This window comes from Cuculus canorus, chromosome 1 (assembly GCF_017976375.1).
Source record: "Cuculus canorus isolate bCucCan1 chromosome 1, bCucCan1.pri, whole genome shotgun sequence".
NCBI classification, from domain to species: Eukaryota; Metazoa; Chordata; class Aves; order Cuculiformes; family Cuculidae; genus Cuculus; species Cuculus canorus.
In genome coordinates, this window is record NC_071401.1 from 155,398,928 (window position 1) to 155,411,908 (window position 12,981).

Here is a 12,981-nt window from a genome sequence, read left to right on the forward strand (position 1 = left end):
AAAATGTATTTTGCAAGAGAAGTCCTGCTAGTTGAATAGTATGGAAGTTAGAGGCTTATTTTGATTCAGATGAATGCACGTATCTAAGACATTTTGGGTAATTTCTGAGTGTGTTTCAGTTTAACATGTGCAGATTTTCACGGAATACTTTGTGTTTTTTAATAGTTGGCTTACTGGGCAGCTTCATAAATGAACTTTTTACAGTTATGGTGAAACTGTTGGAAACTGTTGGAAAGTTTCTGTAGTGCACTAATGGGATAATTTTTCTCAAAATGATTGAGATTGTCATCACCTGGTAGCTATGCAGAGATTTATAGTGGCACAAACACTGTTTGTGCTATATAAAAACTGTTAAAGAATTCTTACTCTTCTAAGTTTTTTTTTTTTTTCGTTGGCAACTTATTACCAAGGTTTGGGACAGTTTCACTTTCTGTGTTTTTTAGCATCATATGATTCTATTTAATCACCTGTATTATATCTCTTAACAATAAAAGTAGTTTGAGGCTCATATTTTTTCATTTGCTGCTCGAGAGACTGCAGATTTTTGTCCCATTTTTGCTGTTGTAGGAAACTGCTTTGGAGTTTGCATTTTTTAGCCTGTCTTCTCCATAAATTTGCTTTGAAATAGTGCAAGCAGCTTTCATTAAGTAAATTCCACTTATAGAATCTGCTGTAGTGTCCCCACTCCTTAGTTAATTATAGAAAATAAATAACATGGTGCTTATGTACTTACTCAAGCACTCTTTTTAAAACTGTTAGCATTATTAGAGAGAAAGAAGGGGAAAGGTGAGAAACTTGTGCTATGGATGAAACTTTCTCCAGCCCATGTGCATGGTGGATCTCTGGGTATTTCTTTTGCTGTTAACTTTTTGACTAATTTCTTGATTTGAAATACTGTTTTAGCTTGTTAAATGCCTACAATGGCTGACTCTAGTTAACTTGTTCCCGAAAATGCAGATGTCAAGTGTGTCTGTATTGAAGACTAAGTCGAGTCTCTAATTCGCTCATGTTTTTCCTGTAGACCTTGGATGCTGCTGCTATTCTGGGCTTGGAGTGTACTAAACTCAGATGTTGGTGGCTTTCTTCTAAAAAGGAGCCGGCAGAGGTTGTCCTAATAAGCTTGATTTAGGGGCAGCAGCCAAATACAGCTGCATTTCTCTGCTGTCGTTGCGGTGCTGCATCTCCTTCTGTCTTCAGAGTCGTAAATGGCTTGCGTGTTGCCTGCTCAGAATTTTCTTTGCCGTAGAACGTGCTGTAGTAGTGTAGTTTTCAGTTGTTTTGTTAACGTCAATTCCTTCTTTAGGAAGTTGAAATAACATAGACTTACAGGGAAACAGAAGTGTTTGCAGCACTGTAATAAACGTTTTGAAGTAATTCAGAAAGACTTAGTATTGTCAGTGTCCTCTAGTAAATGAGGATTTTTGAACAGTCTCGTTTTTGCCTTAAATGTGTAGTTTTAGAGTACCTTCGTGGGCTGAACTGCATGGATTCCCTTAAAAAGCCAGAAGTTTTTCTGCAACTTTTTTTCTGTTGAAGTGTTAAGCCTGGCAAAGAAGAATGGTGATGATAGATGTATCTTGTCCAGACCTTAAGTTTCCTGAGGTCTGTTACAACTCTGCAGTCAGTGGGGGTCACCTTTTGTTGATACAGTAGCCTTAGGAAGTGATGCGACTTTGTGACACTGGATGCTAGCACAGCTCTCCTGTGCTAGGTAGTTACATTGACATGAATGCTTTGCCAGCGTAGCCCATTTTGTTTGCCTTCCCTTAGTGGTAGAAACGCTATTTTGATGTGTTGTGCCTAGTCCAACAAGACTTTTTAAAAGGTTTTATTAGCTGACTGGTGTACGCCAGTCTATTTTTTTACAGCTCACTGTAACAGAGTAACTTGAGTGCATCCTGAAGAGTTACCTCCTTGAGCAAATGAGTGGAAGTCTTTTGTAAAGATATGTTTTTAACTGGATGCCTTAAATCCATGGGGTGGGGTGATTTTTTTTTTTTGCATTTTTATTTGTGAACCCCTTAATTTTTCCTGCAGTAATGCAGGTGCGCTGGAGTTGCCACATACAGATTTCCTTGTGGTATATTCAGGAAGGGAGAGTTTAATCATGTTTTCAGGCCGTCTCATAGAAATAACTTGTTTTCTGAGAACTAGGAAAGCTTTTTGGGCTATGGGTTCAGAATTGCTGTTTTGTCAAGGAGTAAAAAAGGAATACATTCTGCTGCAGCGTGGTTGTATGGTGTCATGTCTTTGGGTTGCTAGATCTGAAAATAGGATTTTGAGTGCTTAGTGTTTCTGGCCTACTGTAACGTTGGGAGTTAGTTTTCCAGAATTATTTGGCACATCTATTATATCAGAGGTTGGTGCATGTATTTGTGGTACATATCTTAGTGTCCTCCAGCTTGCTAAATCAAAAAGTTGTGTTTTTCTGAGTAATAGCACATCTTCAGTCTCCCTTTCAGTACCCATCGTTTGTAAAGTTTGTATGTTCCTTTTTTTCTTTTTCAGGAACTACTTCTGACATTTAAAACTTTACTCTGTCTTACATCAAAGGTCTAAGCCTTATGATGAAACTTGTTGCCTGGACTACTGCAATTTTAACTGATACTCATCTTTCGTTTGTTCCAAGTGCATCAGGATGTTTCTATGCTTGAAATTAGTCATATTAATCTTGTCTCGCTGCCTCTTCCAGAGGCACATACATGACTTTCAATTCTGTTTTCAGACAGCTATTTTTTTTCCTGGTGTTTCTATATACTGCTTTTAAAATTAAATACTTTTCACAAATCTGTTTTCTGGCTGGTGTTTAAGAAGAGGTCATGAGCTACACTTAAATATTTAACCAATGGCTGTAAATTATGTTTCTTCTTGGTGAGAATCGCAGTGGTCTTTTGCTGTTCCTTTTTCCAAGTATTAGTTGTTACAAGGTGAGGTTCCTTAAAATATGGCTTGATTGGTGGCACATATTGTAAATTGAGTATTACAGCGGTGGAAGCTTGTGTGGCCAAGATGGGCGTCTGCCTTATAGCTCAGTAGGTTCTTGAAGTACCTGCATTTGGAATAAATTTGAATTCAGTGAATTGAAGTCTGCAGGATTTTCTTTAAAAAGTATGCTGATCCTTGATATGGTGCTTAGTAACTTTTGAAAGAGAATCTTGCAGACTTTTGAACCTCGTAGATTTCTGAACTGCTTTCTCACTGCTTTTTTTGCCCCTTTCACCAAGTGGGTTGTATGCGTGTGTCTCTGGCATAGGTATGTGCTATGAGCAGTGTTAGGTACCTAGTTTTCTTTTTAAAAAAAATAAATATTACAACACAAGGACTGTATGTATCATGACGTAAAACTGATTCTTCAGTACTTACAAGTAAAAAACATTTGAGACTAGAAAACCACTTTATAGTTGCAATTTAAAAATACAGATTGACAAGTTTGATATTGCAGGGGAAATGCTTGTTGCCGAGCTTGGGAATTTAAATCCTACACTGAAACAAACTAATAATTTTTGCATCTTGTTTCTCGTGGTCCTAGAGTGGGGTTTGGTTTTAGCATAGAGGGTCCCTAGTTCAGGTTATCGATCAGTTGTACATTTCCAGGAAACCAAAGCTTATCTGTGAAGAGTCTAGCGAACTCTAGAATATGGATTTGGCATATGATTTTAGGGGATATGGGTTTCATAAGGTACTGAGGGTAAACACTGAACTTCTACTGTAGGAATTCCGATTTCTTCTGCCTTCGCAACTTGGAGAAGGTGACTTTATCAGATTTTAATTCTGAATGATTTAGTGTGTAGTTCTTGCATCTTTGTAGGCTGCTTGATAATCTCCAGTATGTCACCTCAGTCTCTGGCTTAGCGTAGTTAGCAGGAACATCCTTTCAGTGCTTGTTCCAACAATGTGATGATTCTCCTATAGCCTTTCTCATCACCTGAACTACTGCCCCCTCTGACAGGGCTTGGCCAAAAGTCATTTAGATTTATCATTCAACAAATGGAGTAGTTTTGCTGTGTAGATTTCCCTGACAGGCAAACGGTGCGCACCTGTCTCCAAAGATCTGGCTCTTCTGTCTTTACTTAAACTGTAGCAGCAGGCTGAAGTAAAATACATCTGTCTCTGCATATGGTTGTATGCACTGACAAAAAACTTTTGTGGTTACATGGAACTGTAGAACTTCAAGTAGAACTTGAGCTAGGGCAATTCACAGAAACCCTCTCCCTGAGCAGTAAGTGACGTATCTGACAACATAGAATCACAGAGTAGTTTGGGTTGGAAGGGACCTTAAAGATCATCCAGTTCCAACCGCACCAGACACCTCTCACCAGACCAGGCTCTTAAAAGCCCCATCCAGCCTGGCCTTGAACACTTCCTAGGAGGAGGCATCCACAACTTCCGTGGGCAACCTGTGCCAGTGTCTCACCACCCTTATCATGAAGAATTTCTTTCTAATGTCTAATCTAAATCTTCCACCTTCCAATTTAAAACCATTCCCCATCGTCCCTTTGCTACAAGCCCTCGTAAAAAGTTGCTCCTCAGCTTTCTTGTAGGCAAAACGTGAATTTGTTCCTAAATAGCAATGTTTCCTTAAAATGGCTTGGCATGTGAATGCATTTAAAGCTCTCTTAAAAACTTGACATGCTGTATTCTTCAAGCACACATTTCTTCTGAAACTTTTTGAAGAGAACCAGAAAAAGAAGTGTTAAATTTCAGTGAACTCAAGTTGTAGTAACTTGTGGTTTGGATGACCATGTCAGGTATGTTTACAAGGACAGCAAGGAGATGAAATCATGGTCCGAACTAGGCTTTTCATAAAAGTGCAAGTTAGGTACAGGACCTTAAAAACCATTGCAGATTATTTTCTATTATTAGTGGCTGTGAGATGGAGCAGAGAAGGATTTTGCAATTTTGCACTTGGCAGTGCAGAACACCTGAACTGCACCTTCTGTTGCATCTCCGTAAGAGATGTAAGTAGAACTATAGTTGTTTGCTTGCAGAATTACGATTTACTGTGTGTTGCTTTCTAGAACTCCTAAGCACAAGTGAAAAGATCCTCTCCCTTCCAAGATACTGTTACTGTGTTAATGAGCTTAAATAATCTAATTCTCGGGGATTTTTTTATAGAATTGTAATAAAAAATGAAATTCTGGAGAAGTGCTGGTGTATAGCTTACTCAGTGCAGGTTTTCTGAAGGCTAAATTGCCTTATATGTACTTCTAAGTACACTTTCAGGAGCTCTGGGGAATCACTGGTTCAACATGAAGTCGGATCTAATTTCTGGGTTTTGTTTACTTGTATATTTGTTTTTGTGCAAAAAGTCAGCATTGCTGTTTGGTTTTACTCAGGAGTAGCGTTGAATGAACTCAAGTCAGTAATACGCAGAAAACGGAATTGACTTCTGGGTAGTCGTATATGCAGATTGCATCATTTCAAAGTCATTGTTAACTTCACAATGAAGTGAACTTTACTCTTTTCTTGAAACTCATTTGTAATCACTGCTTCTGTGTGTGCGTGCACATCCGTGTGTTCCCTTCCTAGCTGCATGTACCCAGTTTTTACCCAGGATAGCAGACCAGCAAGGTCTCATAACTTTCCAGTCTTGTGTATACCTTGATTCACAATTTATCAGTCCCTTGACTGAAATGTCAGTCTTGCTAATTAACCATACCACAGACCAACAGTAGGTAATTTAAGGTGGTTTTATGGGCATTTCTGTGACATACACACGATAGTCTTGGGAATAGGCATACTAATTTTGAGACTTGTCACTCAAGCTAAAGGTAGCCAGGTGAAATTTATGCAAATAGCAACATGTTCACAAGGAAACCATTAACTGTGTGACCTCAACATTTCAAAATTAAACTGTCAAACCTTCATCTTGTTTGGACCACCAGCAATAGCAAGACTGGGACCTTTGCATTGTCTTAGGTAACAGTGTGAACAGACAGGTACACAAACAGCAGTGTCTCTGAAATTCTCCCTTAAGTAATGCTAAAACATTAAACGTCCCTGATCTTGATTCTTGCACCAGGTTTTTCCATATGATTACACTACTCCCATTGCCCTGCAATTCCATATTCCAGAATCATAACCATTGAATTCTCACTATGGTTTTAAGTGGTAAACACCTGTTGCTGTCTGTATCTCTAAATATTGGGGTTTTTTTAAGAACTCTGAAAATGAAAGCTGTTTGTTATAAATACAGTTTTCTTCTGAAGTTGCAAGAATCATGCATCAGCCGGAGTCCACTAAAATTGACATTTCTATTGATAGTGGCTGGGAACGAGTATCACTTGATTACTTGCAAATTGTTAAGACTTAGTGAAATTGAGACTTTTTTCCTTAAGCAGGAGTTGAGTGTTTGACACCAGTGTTTGGTTCGGAATTGGGATGGCTTAAGAAAAAGGGGGCAAGTGAGTTCCTAATCTTAGGACTTCAATGGATGTTGAACAATAAGTTGTTGCCTCTTTCATATGACTTTTTTTTTTTTTTGTTTATGCTTGTAAAATACTTATTAGTTGTCACAATCAGGTATAAACGTAATGAAATCATGTGCATTCCAGATGGTGGATTGGACTTTGACCAACAAATGTTTGGTTGTTTTCAAAAAGATTTTAGCTTGAAGTTGTGCGCTGCCATGATGTGCTAATATATTATGTGTCTTTGCATTTATTGTCTTCCAGGGAGGTTGAGTATGTCCTTTTTCAGATAAATTTTCTGCTTCTATTGTTTGCAGTCTTACTTTAAATTATCAAATTTTTCATGTCGTGAACTAATTCAGGACTTTCCTGGATTAGCAGGGAGGGAAGGAGGCAGTGCTTCCTAACTTCCTTGCAAGGAACAGAATGAATATCAAAGTCTAATGCTGAAGACTTTGTTACCCAAATAGCACAATACGAAATAAGAATTCTCAGCTGCTGTTGCATAAGCAGTAGCGAAGGCCTCTGCATCATACTTCCATTTTGGGGATGAGTGGTGATTAGGGTTAGATAGGGACTGATATCCTAGGATTTTGGAAGCAGTAGTTGCAATGATGAATCTAGACCTTAATATTTTAGGCTGATGTTGATTTTTTGTGCCTTTGTTTTACATAAAATTAGTAGATTCATTTAAATTGACTCTATGCTTTGAGTTAACAAAAACGGTTTAGCAGATTTTGTGTTACCATTGGGTAATTGTGGCTTCATAGAGGATCTACCTGAAAAGCCTTCTTCATAATGGGCTTTAATGATAAAACCAAATCTGATCAAGAATGCTGCATGGCAAAGTTCTCTCATGCCACCTGATAGGAATCTTGAAGGTTTTGCCTCTTTCTTAGATGTGCATTCTTCCCCCCTCCTCTGATAAAACTGTACAAACGTTGTCGGCTTAATTTTCTGAAATTGTAGAGGCTTTGGGAGTTGGACTCTTTATTAGGACTTTGTTTCAAAGTCTGTGCTTCATCTTTGCTTCTGCATTTTCATGGATACCCGAGAATCATCTTGTGAGAATGCGTCGTCTTATCTTGCTCTGCTTTTTTATTTTTGTTTTGAGTTCTGGCATTTTTATTTTTATTTTTTTAATGGCATTTCAGATAATGCATTTTAGGGCCTGTAGTTCTGGTGCTTGACTGCAAGCTTGAATGGCTGCTTTCTCTGGAATATTGGTTGTATCCTCTGGGCACTTTCTCTGTCATATCTATGCCCTGTTCGATTCCTGGATAGCTTTCATGTTGCCATGCAGGGAAGATACTGACTTCAGCAGCTTATTGTTATTCTTTGTCTGAAAGCACAGCAAAGGTATCATTTTCTGTGTAGTCCCACATCATCTGTGGCTCCTGTCAACGCCATCACATGCGTGCTTTGTATTCCGTGTCCTGTATTAAGCCCTGTCCATTTGTTTCATTGTGAGCCTAATGACTGTGATATAATTTGATCCCTTGATAGGTTTCTGGAGCCCAGAATCATTTGTGCAAAAAGGTGGCTGTTCAGCAGCTTTTTAGTTTGGTATGTCTGTGTTCAGGATATATAATAAATGGGATACAGGGACAGGAAGTGTAAAGTCTCTCACCTCTGTAAGACCAGCAGTGAGGTGAGCGCTAGAGTAGCTTGTTGTCTTGCGTGTCCAGGATATAGGGTTTTTCAGGCATCACTTTTCACACAGGATGCTGTTTCTTCAGGTGTACTGACCCAATGCTTGAAGCTGAGGATCTGGTACACATGAGAGTAAAGCGCACTTGGTGTTTTGTGGCATGTGGACAAGTTTTTAGAAAACTAGCAGTGATCACTGCAGCCTCTTTGCTAGAACCAGATAATCTCCAAATTGTTAGAAATGCCTCTTTCGTCCTGAAAGGTGAATATAGAGGTCTATTGTCTTAATCCAGAAATGAGAAAACTGAATCATGACTCTAGGATAGAAAACACGTAGAAGAAACTAGTGTAAGAAACTAGCATGTGCTACTTGAATTCACCTCAATTTCTTTGCAGAGTAGTTAGTATGGATGTATTTTTCCTGGGTTAGAAGAATTGTCAGAAATCTCTACCTTGCCTTGCATGTTTTGAGAGTGGTTACATCACTGGCACTGCCAGGTGGTCTTGCTTAGGACTAGCTTGAAATAAATACTTTGTAACTCATTTGAAAATTGACCACTTGATAAGGCAGTGATGTCTTATTGACTTAAGGATTTGATTGCACACGCTGAATCTGAACTGGTTTAAAGTCCATTTTGGTGCCAGGTAGGTTTCTAACCCAGGCTGGTGCTTTCCTTGCATCTTGCAGATCAAGCCCTGTAAAAGGCAAGACTGCTTAGAAGCAGGGCCCAAAGCTATGAAAATAATCCATAGCACACAACACAAGTTAACTCACTGATTTTCGACGTTGCTTTCTCACTGGTTAGGGTGCAATTAATATTGCTTAATCCAGTCGAACTGGACTGCCATTGAAAGAAATGGACCTGCTCCATCAGCTGTCTTTTCTGACCCACTTTCTTACTGCAGATCTAATGGAGCCAGGGCAAGTCAGGCCAGTTTCCTGACTCCACAAAAAAAAAGATTTAAGATTAAGGGAATTATTATATGCCTTTGCATGTTGAGAATATGTCAGGTTAAGGCTTTCTGATTACCCACTTAGATGTTGTGTTCTGGAGGTACTTGCCTTCTCTTTCCTTTGAATCTTAGGTGGCAGTAGCAATCTCTTCTGTACCATTGTTACCTATGGGAAGAAATAAATTGATAATGCTATAAATAACATAATGTGGAATCACTCTGTGCCACTCTATTGAGATCAAGATTTAGCTCTACCTCTTACTCTCTGCATATTGCTGGATGTTTTTGAGCACTTAGGCAGGAAACTTGTCTATTCTGTTAAATCCCAATTTTTCTGAGTCTGATTATACCCTAAGATCTCTAAGGGCTATGAATCAGGTAGAAAAACCTTTGCAGGACTAATCTGCCTCCTTTGCCTTCCCACGAGCTTTATCTTGTTGGTAAGAAATCTTTGTGTGTATCTGTAACAAAATGGATTGCAAAGCTAGCAGTGGACCGAGCGTACTGGAAAGTCAATCAGTTCTGTGGATATTTATCACCATTGTCTTAAGGTGTGCCATCAGCTCTTGTGTGAGTGTTTGTGCCATTATTTTCACGTAGTCTATCAGCTATCTGGCCCAGCCTTGTCAGTTTTTGGATTGTCTATAGGTGGGCTTTAGAATATGTATTATATGTAAGAAGACCGAAATGGATTGCAACTCCAGCTAGATAAAGTGAAGTTTTATTGATCTTTGGCAGCTTTTGAGACTGTTTGTGTTTCAGTCTTGTATCTGAAAAATTCTGCCTCCTGGCAGATGACTGAAAATGTAATTTTCACAGTTGACCAAAGAACTGAAAGTTCGTCTCGTACTATTGTTTATCTACTGGCTGAAGAAGACTTTGAAGTTTTATTTTTAGAAAAGACTTACAAAAAGAGCAAACTCACACCAGAATATTGTGTTGTTGGTATTTACTCCTTATGATTTTGGCTTATAGCTGATAATGTTCTTTTATGATGAATCTTCTGTTGTGTGTTCTCTAGGGTTGAAAATCTTAACAAGTAAGACTCATATGGAAAGAACAAGTTACTTTTTTTTTTTTAAGTAAAGAACTAATCCAATTGGGATTATCTCACAGCCATTTAGTTTTGGGGTTTGTGAGTGGTTTTTTTGGTTTTTTTTTAATGTAGCTTTTGATTTGTTGTGTTTTGAGACATTAGTAAAAATGTCTTCCGCCTGTTCATGGGTGGCCACAGAATGACCAGGCCAAGGAGCTCAGTAGCTTGTACCTGTCTACTCTGGTTGGATGTGAGTGAGTAACCCTTGAAGCTCTAATTATCTTCTTATTTATGAAGAAGGGGAATTTCAAGAAGTTCTTCAGAGAAGCAGATTAATATTTTCTTGTGAAGAAAGATGAGCAAACCTTTGTCTCTCAAAAAAAGAATTGCACAGCTCCTTTGCAGTGTGAAATCACCTGAAAGGGTCTTTCTGAGAAAATACTCTGTGGTGCTTTGAAAAAGGAATTAGTTGTTTCTATTTAGACATTTACTGATCACTTTCCAGGTGGTTTTGTGAAAGGCAAGTATCTGATTTCAGTAAAGGTGAAGTAGGGAGTTTTGGTTTGGGACTTGCCCTGTCCAGGGAACTGTGTCTGTTCAAGAGCAGAAGCATTTTTCCTCAGCTACTGGCCTTTCAACTGTGTGGGCATCTTTGCCTGAACAGCTGTTTCCCAGTTTGCGGATAGGAGGTTGCTGTGTGCTGCTGTTATGGCTATGTTGTAGGTACAGGGTTTGTGCTGGCTGATGTTCTTCCCAGAAGCTTAACTTTCATTTTCAGTTTTGTTTGTTCATCATTATGGAGATATTTTTTTTTTCTCTACAGAAGACTCACTTGTGAATTTACTGATCATATTTTTGTCTCCTTCCTCACCCATGGGCTGTTTGTTAGGTTATTAGCCATAGTGCTTTCTGGAGGTAGTGCTTCAACATTTGCCTGTTAAAAGCATCCAAACAGGCATCTTAAAATGCCGGTTGAAACTATTTTAAACTGTCATGTGATTGGGGTTTTTTTTAATTGCGTCTTCTGTTTCCTTGATCTTCACTCCAATTTGAGAGTCCCAACTGTTAACGATTCCCATGCTCCTCAATATTTAATTCTTAAGCTAACCACTGGGCATTTTAAGCTGGGGGATGTGTGTGTTTTGATGTCTACTGACACAAAGCTCTAAATTAATCATTTTAAATGAAGGAAAATCATAGAATCATGGAATGGTTTGGGTTGGAAGGGACCTTAAAGATCATCCAGTTCCAACCCCCCTGCCATGGGCAGGGACACCTCCCACTAAACCAGGTTGCCCAAGGCCCCATCCAACCTGGCCTTGAACACCTCCAGGGATGGGGCAGCCACAGCTTCCCTGTGCAACATGTGCCAGTGCCTCACCACCCTCATCATGAAGAAATTCCTCCTTATGTCTAGTCTAAATCTGCCCCTCTCCAGTTTATACCCATTGCCCCTAGTCCTATCACTACATGTCTTTGTAAGTAGTTTCTCCCCATCTTCCCTGTAGCCCCTCCTTCTGGTACTGGACAATGCTTTATTCTTCTGATTCTTCCTTCACTTCTGAATCTTCAAAAATACCAGTAATGCTGAAGAATACCAGAGATGCAAGTGAAAAGTCAGCCCTTAGTGTGTGTTGCAAAGCATAAGTTTTGGCGTGAGATTTACTTTAACAAAGAATGGACTAACTGCTTTTAATAGTTTTAAACACAGTTCTTTAGTGGAAATTTTCCTTGTGACTCTGGTGCTTTACAGTAATGAAGAATATATAAATGGAGTTGTAAAATATTCTCTGTTGTGGTATACCTTGCATTCTTGTCAACCTCATACTGTGTTTTTAGAGTTCTTAAGTCATGATGTTATCTGTGATAACAGTTGCAAAGTTGTAGGAACTCTTATTAGTACCAGTATTTGGCAGTTTGGGTATGTATCGTGTGAAACACTTTCAACAGATTTCTGATGCTGATGAGCATTTCTGACTTATAAGCTGTTTGACTGTGGTCTTTTTCCATTAATATTTGGGCAAAATCATCTTGCCAGCTTCTCTAAAACTCAGCATAACTGACATTTCCTTTTAAATGCAGTTGCTGAGATAATGAGCGATATTGTAGGTCGTTGTCTAGATCTGAAGTTTTTGAAAATGCAGTGCAATACCTGCTACAGAGCATCCATGCAATGAACTTTCTGGCAGAACTGATGGTGAAATGTTTCACTAGTTAACCTTAAAAACACTCCTCTTTACTAGGTATTCTCAGATTCCAGATATTAAACTTCACAGCCTACTTATTCGTAGCTACATGACATAGCAGCTCAGCTTTTAGCCATAAACTTTCTTGCTTATTTTCAGCTGCAGTAGATTCAATATACAGATCAGGGGGCGTGCTGCTTCTGCAGACTTAAGAACTTCTTGTTTTCCTGAGCAAATTGATTCTGGGTACTGTGTAATATTCTTGTATCTCTACACATCCCAAATAGTAATCTTTCTCCACTTGGTTACCTTGGGGATTGCTTTGCATGGCCTCTTGATGTGAATTGGATTTTTCATCCTAGCATTTTTTCACATCTTTGTGGCTAGGACGGTTACTTAGATAGTTTTTTGACAGTGTTTGTGGTGGGGAGGTACTGGCTGTCCAGTGAAGTTCAGTGGAATTTTGCAATTCTGTGCTGGGAATGACTAGATGTGGAAGATTAATAATTAAAAAAAAAAAAAAAAAAAAAAAAAAAAATGAACAACCAGTGACAAAAAAACCCCAACAAACAAACAAAACCCCATAACCAAATCTCTTTTATTTCATAAACAGTAAACATTTTTTTAAACTATTACTATAGTAATATAGGCTGAGAAAGTTAGGATTGTTCAGCCTGGAGAATAGAAGGCTCTGAGGACACTATAGTGACCTTCTGGTATCTGAAAGGGCTGCAGGAAAGCTGGT

At 38.7% G+C, this 12,981-nt stretch overlaps 1 protein-coding gene across 3 annotated transcripts in view; it reads left to right on the forward strand.

The window, feature by feature from the left end:
• The window catches only part of EP300 (E1A binding protein p300), a 65,132-nt gene that overhangs the window by 2,045 nt on the left and 50,106 nt on the right, over window positions 1–12,981 (forward strand). The gene's annotated exons all lie outside the window — the stretch shown is intronic.